We start from the raw sequence: 13169 nt of genomic DNA on the forward strand, positions 1-13169 counted from the left end.
AGCCCCACCGTCTCCCTAGAAAGGTTTCCAGGCCCAAGACACCAGTGTGTCCGTGACTGAGGTGGTGAGACACACCTGGCCACACCTGGCCCCACCTGGCCGCCTGGACCCCAGAGCCAGGGAGGGGCTGGGCTCTGTCTAAACTTCCCAGGTAGCCGCACCGGAGCCGAGCTTGGAAGCAGCGTTCCCCTCTCACTTCCTCCCCAGCTGCTCTCGGTGGACCACAGGCCACTCCTCCCGCATCCCCAGCACAGGGGCCCAGGTGGGAGGAGTTTCCAAAAGAAGTGTGGCGGCGTCCCTTGGGGGAGGGGTGTTCCCGCTGGTGCGGTGCGGTGGTTCACGTGACGACAGCTGCCCAGCTCCTCCGTGTCCCACCTGCTGCCCCAGCCCCTCGGCCTCGTGGGAGGGGCCGGCCCACGTGCAGACCCCTGCTGGGTGGTGCGAGGGGCCCACCGCCCGGCTCCTAACACGGAGCACAGGAAGCGGGGGCCGGGAGCACAGCTGCAGTGGGAAGCAGAGGCTCTGGAGGGCGTCCGCAGAGCCCTGGGAGAGCTCTTTCCAGGGGGACTGGGTGCCTCTCGGGTGCCACGGGTGACCGGACAGGGGGACGGGTTCCCAGGTCTGCGCTGACGCACAGCTGGCTTCCCTGGGTTCTCAGCAGGTACTCAGCCACCCACCCGGGCGTCCCCCGCCCGCAGGTGTGCCCCCTCCCCCCAGCCCCTCCCTGAGACGGCCGGTGCACAAGCGCCCGAGTGGCAGGCAGAGCCCGGTGGCCTCAGCCCCCGGGGAGCACCAGGCAGGTCCGTGATCCCTGCACTGCGTTCTGAGGCCCCGCCGCTGGGAGCCGGGGGGCCGGGGGCACTGCGGCCCTCTCACTCTGTGTGGTGAGCTCAGAACCGCGGGAAACTACACCCCCATCCCGCTCTGGGCCCGAGGGGCTTCATCTGGGGGACAGGAGGGTGTCACGACTCCCCAGGAGACTCACGGGTGAACTTCAGGGATTCCTGTAACTCCTAAGACTGTATGCAGAGTTTTGTTTGTGCATTTTCCTACGAGAGACCATAGCTTTCATCAAAGGGACCTACGGCTCTCCTTCCCCCCAGATTAAGACTCAGAGCCACTCCCTACAACGACCAATACTCTATCCAGCTCTCATTCAGATCTGACGAAATCAAAAGCTTTACAGACAAGCGAAAGCTAAGAGAATTCAGCACCAGCAAACCAGCTTTGCGACAAACGCTGAAGTAACTTCTCTAGGCAAGAAACACAAGAGAAGCGAACAAAAGAGGAAGGGAAGAAAAAAGACCTACAAGAGCAAACCCAAAATGATTAAGAAAATGGCAATAGGAACATACATACGTATCGATGATTACCTTAAATGTAAATGGATTAAATGCTCCAACCAAAAGACACAGACTGGCTGAATGGACGTGAGAACAAGACCCGTACGTATGCTGTGTCTACTGCAGACCTAGGGACACGTACAGACTCACAGCCACTCAATCAACCAGTAACTCAGCACTCACTCCGCACAGCCCAGGCTTTGCCGCCGGCAGTGACACTGGTCTTCCTCAGAACAAGTCATTTGAGACCGATCGACGTCCTTCCTTAGGACGAGAAGGAGCTGCCCTGTCCTGCCGGGGCCACGCTCTCCCCCAGGACCTCCTGCCAAGGTTGGCCAGCACACACGCCGCCTGGCGGCCCAGGTGCCAAGCTCCCTGCTGGCCTCGCAGACACTGCCCAGCTCCACCAGCCCCCGAGCCTTAAGAGTTGGGGCTGAGGCCCAGAAGGTGAGCATCTGGGGACCCCTCGGGGGATGCTCGGTCCCGCACAGGCCACACCTTCCTGGTGGTGACCGGTCCAGGGCTAGGACTGCCAGCTGTCGCCCACTCACCAGGGTGAGCCCCCAGAGGCCTCGGGAAGCCCACTGGTGTGAGACCTGCTGGGCGAGGCTTCCGGGCCGAGGCACCGCCCAGGGCAAAGGACAAAGGGCAAGAGGCTCCCAGCAGGGTCGTGGCTGCTGCCCTCACACCCCTGACACAGGGAGACGGGAACACAGCACTCGGGGAACCAAGCGGACAGCCTCTCTGACCTCCTGAGAAATCCTGACTCGTCTAAGGAAGCATAGTGACGGCGGGTGACACAGCACGGGCACCGGAAGGGCTGGTGCCACCTGCAGTCCGCAGGGTGACCGAGGGCGGGTCAGCTGGGGGCCGAAGTGCGTGCAGCCCCCAGTCCCCCAGCCCCCGTCCCTGCTGCAGACAAGTGGCCAGCACAGCGTGGGAACCAGTGAGCACACGTTCCAGCTGGGAAAGAAGGTCTCACCCACGTTACAGGGAACGCCAAGTCCCATGGGTTCTCCCTCTGAATTACGTAAATCTCCTCCTCAGACCCGGGACCGAACATCGTCTCAGGTTATCTTCTCTCCACAAGCACCGGTGAGGCATTCATGGCATTCTTTCCCACCGAACCTTCCTGACGGCGACAGACACGCCAAGCACGTCATTTTCCGATCTGCTGATGGCTCACCCGATCTACGAGGACGACAGCCTTGCTTTGGGGCGTTTGGACCCCCAGTAGAACATCAACTAAGGCTTTTTTTGTTTTTTAATATCTTTATTGGAGTATAATTGCTTTACAACGGTGTGTTAGTTTCTGCTTTATAACAAAGTGAATCAGTTATACATATACATATGTTCCCATATCTCTTCCCTCTTGCATCTCCCTCCCACCCTCCCTGTCCCACCCCTCCAGGCGGTCACAAAGCACCGAGCTGATCTCCCTGTGCTACGTGGCTGCTTCCCACTAGCTGTCTACCTTATGTGTGGTCGTGTGTATATACACGACCTATGTATCGTGTGTAGATAACTAAGGCATTTAGCCCTCAGCCGCAGACAAGGCTGCTGCTTCTACAAGGGAAACCCAAAGGTTCAGGAACCGGCAGCTCTGGGCCTGTTGATGTGAAAAACCCTGAGGCTGTAAAGTACGACAGACTCTTCTCTGCTTGGTGTTCTCACAGGTGACCGGCCCAGTCAGGGGGCTGCAGGGGCTGCCAGAGCTCGGGCTCCACTCGGCCACGTGTGAACGCCTGTAAATTATACCGCCAGCCTCTGAGATGGTCACTGTCGTTCCCATCTATTGCAGGGGAGACCGAGGTTGGAGGATGAACAGGTGAAGATGTGACGGCTGCTCCAGGGAGCGGCTGGACGGGCTCCGGGAGAAGCTCTTCCGCCTGTGCTGTGTCACCACGCGAGGACGCCCTCCCTTCACTGGCCGAGAGGCTGGCAGTGGCCGCAGCCCCGCCTGCTGGCCCCCGCTGAGGACGAGACCCACCTGTCCACCTGCCCGAGCTTCTGAACCCCAGGCCGCCTGGCACGGCTGCACTTGGGCTGACACACGCGTGTGAGACTCCCAGGAGGCCCACGGGGTTGGATGTGCGAGGAGGACGGGAAAGGCCTGGGGTCCCGCTCGAGGCCTGACTCAGAGTCGCGAGGGCTCCCGGCTGCCCGACGGGACGGGCTCGGGGGGCACTTGGGTCTGCCCCTCCCTGGTCAGGAGCGTGGAGCCCGTGGCGGGAGGGGGACGACTGGCTGCAGCCTCATCAGAGCCGAGGGGAGGGCAGCCCGGTCTCGGGGTCCTCCGTTCTCTGCTGGGCAGTCGCTCGGCCCCATCCAACGTGTACCTGCTGTGTCCTCCCTACACTCCGTCCCTACGGTGGAAGCCCACTGATCTTTCGAAGTCATCATTTAAACATGTCCCTCTGCTAACTGACCGCCTCCTGGCTCTCAACCTGTTGGGACAGAACCCGAAGCCCCTCGGTGCTGGGCAAGCCTGGTGGCCTCCCGCGGACCGCCTGCCTTCCGGTCCCAGCTGTGCCCGGTCAGACCCGCCGTGGTCTCGGCGCTGCCCATCCTTGCTCTTCTCTGGGGGCCGGGGCTGCTTCTTCTCGTCACTCTGGTCGGGGGCTCCCGCTGCAGGCAGCCTCTGTCTCATCACTGTTCTGTTTTCTTTGAATCGCTCATTATCTGCTCGTTTAGAACGTGAGTTACATGGCCAGGTAGGCTCACCTGATGTGTCGCCACCTGCCCCCCCCGCCCCGAAGGCATCTGGCATCCGGCAGCGCTGTCCCTGCGGGGTCGCCCGGTGTAGACGCTCTGCGAAACAGGCTGCTTTCCCTGCTTTCCCTGGTTCATTTTAAATTTAATCAATACTTTGTTAAAGAGAGGACTTAAAAAAAAAACCTTTAAAATATGAACCTCCAATTCACATTTTACCCTCACGGTGGTGTTACAGTGCGATCTGTGCGTCTCATGTGATTATGCGGTGCAGGTAGAAGTGACTCCAAACCGGAAAGTGAACAAAGTTCGGTTTTTTTTTTTTTCAAAGCACTTTGCTTTTTTTTTTTTTATCCTTGTGAGAGAGAACATTTTAACATCAAGTGGGTATGTGACTTGTGCGGAATTCCCCAGAAACCAGAGAGAGAAAAACCAGTGCTCAATTCTGCATTTTGAACCAGTAATTAACATTTGATGTCCCGGTCTTCATTCATGAGATGTCTTACAGATATCAGATGGCCCCCTCTGCGGACATGCGAGAGAGTTATCTCGGGGTGTTCAGGAAAGGGCGTCACCACCCGAGGGCCTGGCTGTTCTGGCATTACCGCATTCAGTCTTCACCTGTGGATTGCTTTCCTTCATATCCTTCAACAGCTTCCGGATTGCCATGGTAGACGTGTCTATCTGCAACCCGAGTGCCTTTAGGGGGCCGTTCTTCTGTGTTAAAGCCTCCAGGAGCACCACTGCTCCACTCTGCCCCAAGATGTCCTGGCCCAGGTCCAGAGCTTCCGGGCTTTGCTTGCTAATGAGAGCAGAGGCGAGATCCTGGCAACTGAAAGGGGCGATGGAGCAGCCCCAGAGCCCTACGAACTTCAGGCTACAATCTGGTTTCTTCAAACTTCAGAGAGAAAACACAATCCAGTGGCTGTGGGGTTGAGACCAGGTCCAAGTCTGTTAGGCTGGAGTCTCCCTGGAGAAGCTTTGAGATGTATTTGCAGCCGTGTCTGTTTATGTCGCAGTGACACAGCACCAAGGTCTGTCGTTGACATTCGGGGTACAGAACGTCCCCTCACACAGAATTTTCACCCCACCAACGCCAAGGTTGTTTTTGGCCAAGCACAGGTGGGTCAGCCTCTGGTTGACAATCAAAGCAGAAGACAGCTCCTCACAACAGGCTTCTGTAAGGTGACAGTTTTCCAATGACAATTTCTGCAGGAAACACACTGGGTGTCTCAGCAACACAGCAAGTGAACACAGCAACTTGACACCCTCATCCGGAAACTCACTGGCTGTGAGATCCAGGCATTTCAGGGACTGGTTAATTTCCAGGGCCGAGGGCCGAGGAGAAATCAGCCCACTGCTGAGTGGTGTCAGAACAAGATCCCAACCTCAGATACTGAAGTGTCATCGATTCCGCCGGGTGCCCCTCCCACAGCAGTCTCCCAGCTTCTCCATCGTCCGGAGCAACGACAGTGAATCAGAATAAACACCACCGCTTAGAGAGCACTGTTTCCTCCTTTCCAGAGAGGACCATGGCGATTCATTCACTGGGCTCTTTCTGTCGTGAACGCGTCGTGGGAGTGACTCATTAATCCGCTGGAGAGAGATGCCAGGCTGCCCTGGGGGAGGAGCCGCATAGATTTTTTTAAATGTCAAACTCCACGTGCAAACAGCACACGTCGCCATTTCTGCCCCACTGGGCTGAGAAATCTGTGGGTGACAGGGTGTCGTAAGGAGCCCAGGTTCCCAGCCTGCTCGAAAGCCAATGTCCTCTTGCAAGAAGGAAGGGGTGCACGCTTTAAAGGCGCACAACGATTACTGACTCTGGGGACGCTTGATGGACATGGTATCATCACTGCCAAACGCTGTTTGAGAAGGGTTCACAGGAGGAGAAGTGGCGGTTGACGCCGCCATGCAAGGCGGGTGTCACTGTGTCGCCTGGGACAGAAAGGGCCCCAGCGGCTCAGGTAAAGGGCACGGAAGGTGCACGGATTCCCTCCGAAGCAAACCGGCCTTACTGGAAACTTGCACGCTTTTATCACTGTTGTACAGTTATTCTCACCTAGTTTTAGGGGCCAGACGTCTCAGATGGCTTTGCTGCAGAAACCGCGGGGCTGGTTTCCCTCTCCCAGCTTCCGGGACTGCCTTCAGGGTTCCCTCGCCCCCCCTCAAAGCCAGCGCCTGGCTCCCCTCCGACTCCGCCCCCTCCCGGCGGCCTCTCCCGTGTGCCGTGAGGACACGTAACCCGGGATCTGTCTGCTTAGCACATGTTAAGTGCCATTAACCACAGGTTCAGGGTCGCACAGCAGGTCTCTGGAACTCGTCCGTCTTCATAATTGAGACTTTATGCCGCTGACTACTAACTCCCGTGTCCTCCCCTCGCCCCCGGCCACCAGCGCTCCACCCTCTGCTTCTGTGAGTTTGACTGTTTCGGATACTTCACAGAAATGCAATCAGGCGTTATCTGTCCTGTGGCTGGCTTATTTCCCTCAGCATCACACCCTCCAGGTCCAGCCACGTCGGCACCTGTTGCAGGGCTGCCTTCTTTGGGGGCTGAATCACAGCCCGCTGCACGGGAACACCACGTTCTCTTTATTTGTTCACCTGTTGATGTTTCCATATTTTGGCTTTTGAGAATAATGCTGCAGTGGGCACGGGGGTGCAGATATCTCTTCAAGATCCTGATTCCAATTCCAAGCCTAAGTGGAACTGCTGGATTTTACGGCAGTTCTATTTTTCGTTTTTTTAGGAACATACACGTTTTGCAATATTTTGTACCATTCTGCATTCCCACCGAGATTGCACAAGAGTTCCAATTTCTCCATATTCTCGCCAACACTTGTTATCTCTTTTCATTTTGATAATAGCCATCCTAACAGGTACGAGGTGGTATCTCATTGTGGCTTTAATTTGCATTTCCCTGATAATTAGTAATGTTAGGCATCTTTTCACATACCTGTTGGCCATTTCTATGTTTTCTTTGGAGAAGTATCTATTCAAATCCTTTGCTCATTTAAAAATCAGATTATTATGATTATTATTTTGCTATTGAGTTGTAGGAGTTCCTTATATATTTTGGATACTAACCCCTTATCAGATGTATGATAACATTTTCTCCCATTCAGCAGGTTGCCTTTTCACTCTGTTGATTGTTTGCTGTGCAGAAGCGTCTTAGTTTGATGTAATCCCACTTGTCTATTTTTGCTTTGGTTAGTTGAGCTTTTGGTGTCATATCCAGGACATCACTGTCAAGCCAAATGTCAGGAAGCTCTCCTCTGTTTTATTCTAGGAGTTGTACAGTTTTATGTCTTACGTTTAAACCTTCAACCCATTCTGAGTTGATTCTTATGTATGGTAAAAGATAGGGGTCCAGTTTCATTCTTTTCCACGTGGATATCCAGTTTACCTAAAAACGTTTATCGAAGAGACTGTCTTTTCCCCATTGGCGCCCTAGTAGAATGTGAGTCAACCATATACATGTGGGTTTATTTCCAGGCTCTCTATTCTGTTCCATTGACCTGTGGGTCTGTTCTTATGCCAGTGTCACGCTGTTTAAATTACCAGAGCTTTGTAATGTATTCTGAGATCAGAAGCTGTTGCAGGATCTTTAATTGCATTCTGGGCAGGTTTTTCATGACAGCAAAACATGCCAACTGTTTCTTTTGGTGTAAGTTCTTCGTTGCCAACTCACATTTTCCTTCGACGGTGAAATAAACATCTTCTAAAAGCCTCTGGAGAGGAGCTGTTGAAATCATTTGGTATAAATAGATGCAAGGGCGGGTAATGTTGATGTATCCTTAACCTACTGAAAGTTGAAATAAAAGACCTCATTATGGGAAATTTAGAAATTGCAGTCTGGGATTCCCTAAGAAGCAGGCTCAAGCCCTTGGTCTCCAAATAGTCCACACATCCTCGTCAAGTACACACCAGCCCCACTAGAAGAGGCTGCAGTGTCATAGCTTGGTAGTGGCCAGCGACAAAGGTCGGAAAAGATGAATTTCCCAGGTCATGAAACAACTTGATACTTGTTGGGAATTGCTCCCAGAGGGAATTTTATGTTCCCAACTAAACAGCTCATGATGAGATCATGACACGTGTAGGTGTGTACACACACACACACACACCCTTCTCCCTCCTGCCCTTCTGACCCTACCAGGTGGCCAGTAGGTGCTGGAAGAGACCAACAGCCGTCATTCGGTCAGAACTTGAAGACCTGACTCCTTTGCAGTCGTGGTTTTTCCTGAGAGCTCTGATGTCACCCCCTCCCCAGTCCCACCTGCAGCCCCAGGTTGGGGCCTCATCCAGCTGAGGGTTTGTTTTCTCCCCACTGTTGTTATTGTGATTCATGCTCTCTGTCCTCATACTGGCTTCCGCTGTCCTGGCTGTCAGAGTGACCAGAGGGTCCTGTTGGCCGAATCATCGCAGGGTGGTGGAGGCATGGGAAGCGCTAACTACCAAGATCCTGTCCCTTCAGCTCTTGAAAACAACAGCAAAACCACAGGACGCAGCTGACAGCCGTGCCCATACGCTCAGACACGTTTTCCACGAATTCCAGAAAACCGCAAATTCCATTAAGAATTAAGGATCAGCTCTCCCTCTTTAATAATAATTATTAATTTCCCTCCCATACGCAGAAGGTCTCTTAAAGACCTTCTTGTTTTGTTAAGAAGTGAAGAAAAAAATAGACAGAATATCAGCAATTCAAGGTTTAAAGAAAAGGAAAAGGACGTCAGCTTCTCAAGAATGAAAGATGGCTTATTCTCCAACATCCTACTTAAAAGTTCAAAGCACATTTTTCTTATAAATTAGGCGAGTGTAAAATTCAGGGAGATGGGAAAAGAAGAAATAAGATTTGAAAACATGCCAAGAATTTCAATGGGCAGCAGGGAGGAAAATCAGACGCACGGAACGTGCATCAGACGTGCAAAGCTTGGCATTTAAGGTGCAGTAGAATTGTCAGCTGGAAGGTCTCCTGGCCTCGTTCAGCAGGGGAGGGGGGCAGGGCGCAACATGACTAATATGTAAGAGAGAAATCTTAATTAATTAGCTCAACGATGCAACTTTAGTAAAAGAAACATATTTTGCAAAGGTGGAACAGAAGTAATTAAACCGGGAGGGAAACAGCGACGGGTAGAGGCCTATAGCGTGATCCCACTGTGGGCGCCACACACAGAGGGCCCTGGAGGGCGGGGCTTTGTTCAAAAGGGCCAGGAGGGCCCAGATGCGCCTGGCGAGTTCTGACCTGTTCTGCCACCTGTGAGGACACCATAGGCTCCAGAACCCTGGGGACCCCAGGGCTCCCGGATGGTGGGGTCACGTCCAGCTGGGAGCCAAGGCCTCAGCGCACAGTCCAGGCCATGGCAGACCCCACATGGTTTGTGCCGGTCGCTGTGGCTGTCCCAGGGTCCACGGAGGACCACCTGGCTCGCCACGCGGAGAGGAGCACACGCTGGAGAGCAGAAGGCGTGAAAAACGTGTACACACGGGTGTATGTTTATATGTACGTGTGCGTGTGTGTATATATGCACATGTGGACAAATGTGTGTGTACACACGTACATATGTGCACGCATGCAGATGTGTATAAATGTACGTCTGCACACGTGTGCACATGCATACGCGTGTATAAAGCTGTATGTGTGCACAGGTGTGCAAATGTATAGGTGTGTGTCTGCGTATACTTGCATATATATATGTGTATGTGTAGAAGTGCATGTATATCATCTACACATGCACACGCACACGCGCACACACGCACACGCGCACACACACACGCACACACACACGCGCACACGCACACACACGCACACGCACACGCACACACACTGCTCAGATGAGCAAACTGAGGCCGAGAGAGGTTCCGTACCCTAACCCAAGCCCCTAAGTTAGGGAGGGCAGAGCTGGGGTCTGAGCCAGGCCTGTTTGGTCCCAGAGCTCATGGCCTTTGGAATAGTACACGGGCCCCCAAGTCTCCTCCCACTGGACGAATCCTGGGCCCGGAACGGCCACCCCGGGAAACACCTTTGTGGAACGCGCTTCTGACGAAGAGCAGCTCTTGCCTAGGAGGGGTCACATTTTAGACATTCAGCATCTACCACCACCCGTACTTCCTGAAGTGTGGAATGTCGGTTTTAGGTAGACTGTGGACAATTGTTTTCAAATATGTGCTTCTTTTAACGTGTATCAGGAAAACATATTAGTGTATCAGAAACGTGATTTCATGGACACTCCTGCTTAAGACGAGTACCAAGATTCTCAGAGCTGAGCCAGTTTAAAGAGAAGACGCAGCAGAGGACCAGGTGCTTTACGATTCAGGGCAGGTGGGACGCCGTGTCTAAGCGAGCAGTGTGGGAACCAGGCGGGCCGGACTCGGGTCCAGATGGGCGGCTCCCCGTGGGACGAGGGGGGTTGACTTCAGAGGACCGTGTGGGTGGCACTGTGTCCCCCAGAACCTAGGTCGGCATCCTAACCCGGGTCCCTGTGAAGGACCTTGTGTGGAGAGGGGGGTCTCTGCAGGGGAAGTTTGTTAAGGTGGGGCCATCACAGCAGGACACCCCCAAGAGGGCTGGTGTCCTTACGGGGAGGGACACACAGGGAGAAGGCCACGTGAGGCCGGAGCAGAGACTGGAGGGAGGCGGCCACCAGCCCCCGGCCGGCCACCCCGAGGCTGGGCGAGGCAGGAAGGAGGCTCCTTGGACCCTCTCGGCAGTGTGGCCCCCGACCCCGTGACCTCAGACTTGCGTGCCCCAGACCGCGAACTCGCGGTCCCCACGTGGGAGGCAGAGCCCGGGGTGGGGCTGGGGAGGCCGCTGGGAAAGCAGCTCGTGGGGCAGCAGGACAAGGGGGGCTGGAGGGGCCCGAGGGGGACTCTGGCCACGTCGTGACCCTGCCTTCCCGCTCCTGCAGCCCCGTGATGGGAGGGCTCCCCGGGGGTGACGCGGAGAAACACTGCCGGTGGAGGGGCGGAGAGGCTCAGCGTCACGCCTTGTGACGTTTGCTGAGACGCAGCCTAGCAGCCTCAGTGTTACCAGTGAGATCCAGGAGGGACGCTCTGAACAGTTCCCTGGTAGTCTGCCGACGGCCGGGCGCGGGACGGTTCTGCCGCAGACGCCCCCGGATGCCCCAGGGCGGCCGTCCACAGTACGGGACCCGCGGGCAGACCCTCGGGAGCCTGACGCCCGCGGGGCCCAGGGCTGCTCGGCTGCTACGTGGACCCCAGCCCGCTGGCCGCCTTCACTCCCACACAGAGCGGCCTGTCCGGGGCTCGGTACCCCGGGGGACGTGGATTGGAGTCCCATCCTTGATCCGAGAAGTCGGAGTGGCTTTTGCAATCGGCCTCTAATACAACTATGTATGTTTTAGTATCAAATTAACTTTACCCCAAAGCTTCATGTATACAAATATCGAACCATTACATTTACACCTGAAACTGACATGACGTTCCACGTCAATTATACCTCAGTAAAAAGCAAATGTTTGTTACTTCCTGTTACTGTTGGCGCGGCACCGCGTACCCGGGCAGGTGCCTCGAGCTTGTCCTGAGAATTCCGAGCTTAAGGGCGAGACATGGCCCGTGGCTGCCCCCCGAGCCCAGCCCTATCAGAGTGCCTAGTGTCGGTGGCGCCGGCCACTGCGTAGGGGACGCACCAGAAACACCTGCTCCGTGGTAAACGCCCACAGGCCTCGAGTTGGAGGAGCTGTGTGTGCAGACCAGCGTTTCACGTGCTCCGAAGCCCTGAGATTCAGGCTGTGAGGCCTAGGTCTTCTCCAGGGACAGCTTCCCGAGCGGAGATCCAAGTGGCTTAGGTTCACTTTCCAAACCCACTCTCTCCACCTGCAGGAGGTAAGTCCTGTTTCTGTGCTGGTCCCGACTTAATGAGCCAACGCCCATCTGTGCGCTGAGAGGCAGGCCTGGTGGGAGGCCTGGGTCCCACCTTCTCTCCTGCCATGGTCCCGCCCAGGCTCCAGGACCTGCGGGAACGAGGCCGCCCCCTCTTCTCCCTCCCGAGACAGAGGACCCGTGTGCTGCCTGCAGGCGGGGGTGAGGCAGGGCCTCGGGACAATAGACAGACCGGCGCCCATGGGACAGCAGCCCTGCGTCGGCTCTAGTCGCTCACAATTGCAAATTTCTCTTCCTGTCAATTCTGCTAAGTACCTCGAGTCTCGGTTTTTACAGATAAAACACCCCCGACATCCAGACGGGTCAAAACATTTGCCCAAAGTCAGGCACCATGGACTTGCAGTCCCTCCGCTCTCCGAATGTCCAGCGAGGGCACCGCACGGCCCTCACCAGCGCTTTGCAGACATGCTGAAACCACCTGCCCCGAGAATGGGTGAGGAGCTTTGAGGGTGTCATGGACTGAACTGTGTCCCTGAAATTCACATGCTGGAGCCCTGACCCCCCAGGACCTCAGGAGGTGACTGCACTTGGAGAGGGTCTTTAAAGAGGTGAGGAAGGTAAAATGAGGGCAAGGGTGGGCCCTGACCCAGTGTAACCAGTGTCTTTGTAAGAAGAGGAGATCAGGACACAGATGCGCACAGGGGGACGGCCGCGTGAGGACACGGGGAGGAGACGGTGTCTACACACCGAGGGGAGAGACCCGGGAGGGGCCGCCTCCTGACGAGGCCGAGGTCCTCTGCAGACAGTCAGGCCCTCCGGTGTCCTCAGAAGTTCAGAGATGCTTCAAACACCCGCGACCCCATCATTCCATCGCCCCCACGCCCCCCACCGCCCCCCAGGAGGACGAGCCTGCGGCCTCACTCTGTCTCCCACCCTCACGTGCAGAGGGGTTTAAATCTTCCAGGCACCTCTCAGTTCAGGGCTTCCATGGGGTGGGAAACAAACGCCTGTGGAGGTCGGACAGCACCTCCGAAGGCCAGGGAGTGCGGGCGTCCCCAGCCCTGAAGGCCGGAGCAGAGGCTTCGAACTGCTTCCGGTTGCTCTGGGCCCGGGCGCCGCCAGCTCCACGCAGAGCGAGCCCAGCCCAGCCCCTCAGATCTGCCCTGAGAGCCTCCTGCTGAGCCCACAGTATGGCGGGAAAATGGAAGCTGAACGGATTTGCGGCTGGGGCTTTCCATCTATCATTAAACCGCACTTTGGGGAACCCAGAGAACC

The 13169-nt window shown here is 55.7% G+C and overlaps 1 protein-coding gene and 1 pseudogene across 2 annotated transcripts in view; both read right to left on the bottom strand.

The window, feature by feature from the left end:
- Positions 1 to 13169, bottom strand: part of PTPRN2 (protein tyrosine phosphatase receptor type N2) — a 689751-nt gene that overhangs the window by 191490 nt on the left and 485092 nt on the right. The gene's annotated exons all lie outside the window — the stretch shown is intronic.
- On the bottom strand, positions 4614 to 5542 carry LOC132431365 (NACHT, LRR and PYD domains-containing protein 2 pseudogene; annotated as a pseudogene).

This window comes from Delphinus delphis, chromosome 9 (genome assembly GCF_949987515.2).
Source record: "Delphinus delphis chromosome 9, mDelDel1.2, whole genome shotgun sequence".
Lineage (NCBI taxonomy): Eukaryota > Metazoa > Chordata > Mammalia > Artiodactyla > Delphinidae > Delphinus > Delphinus delphis.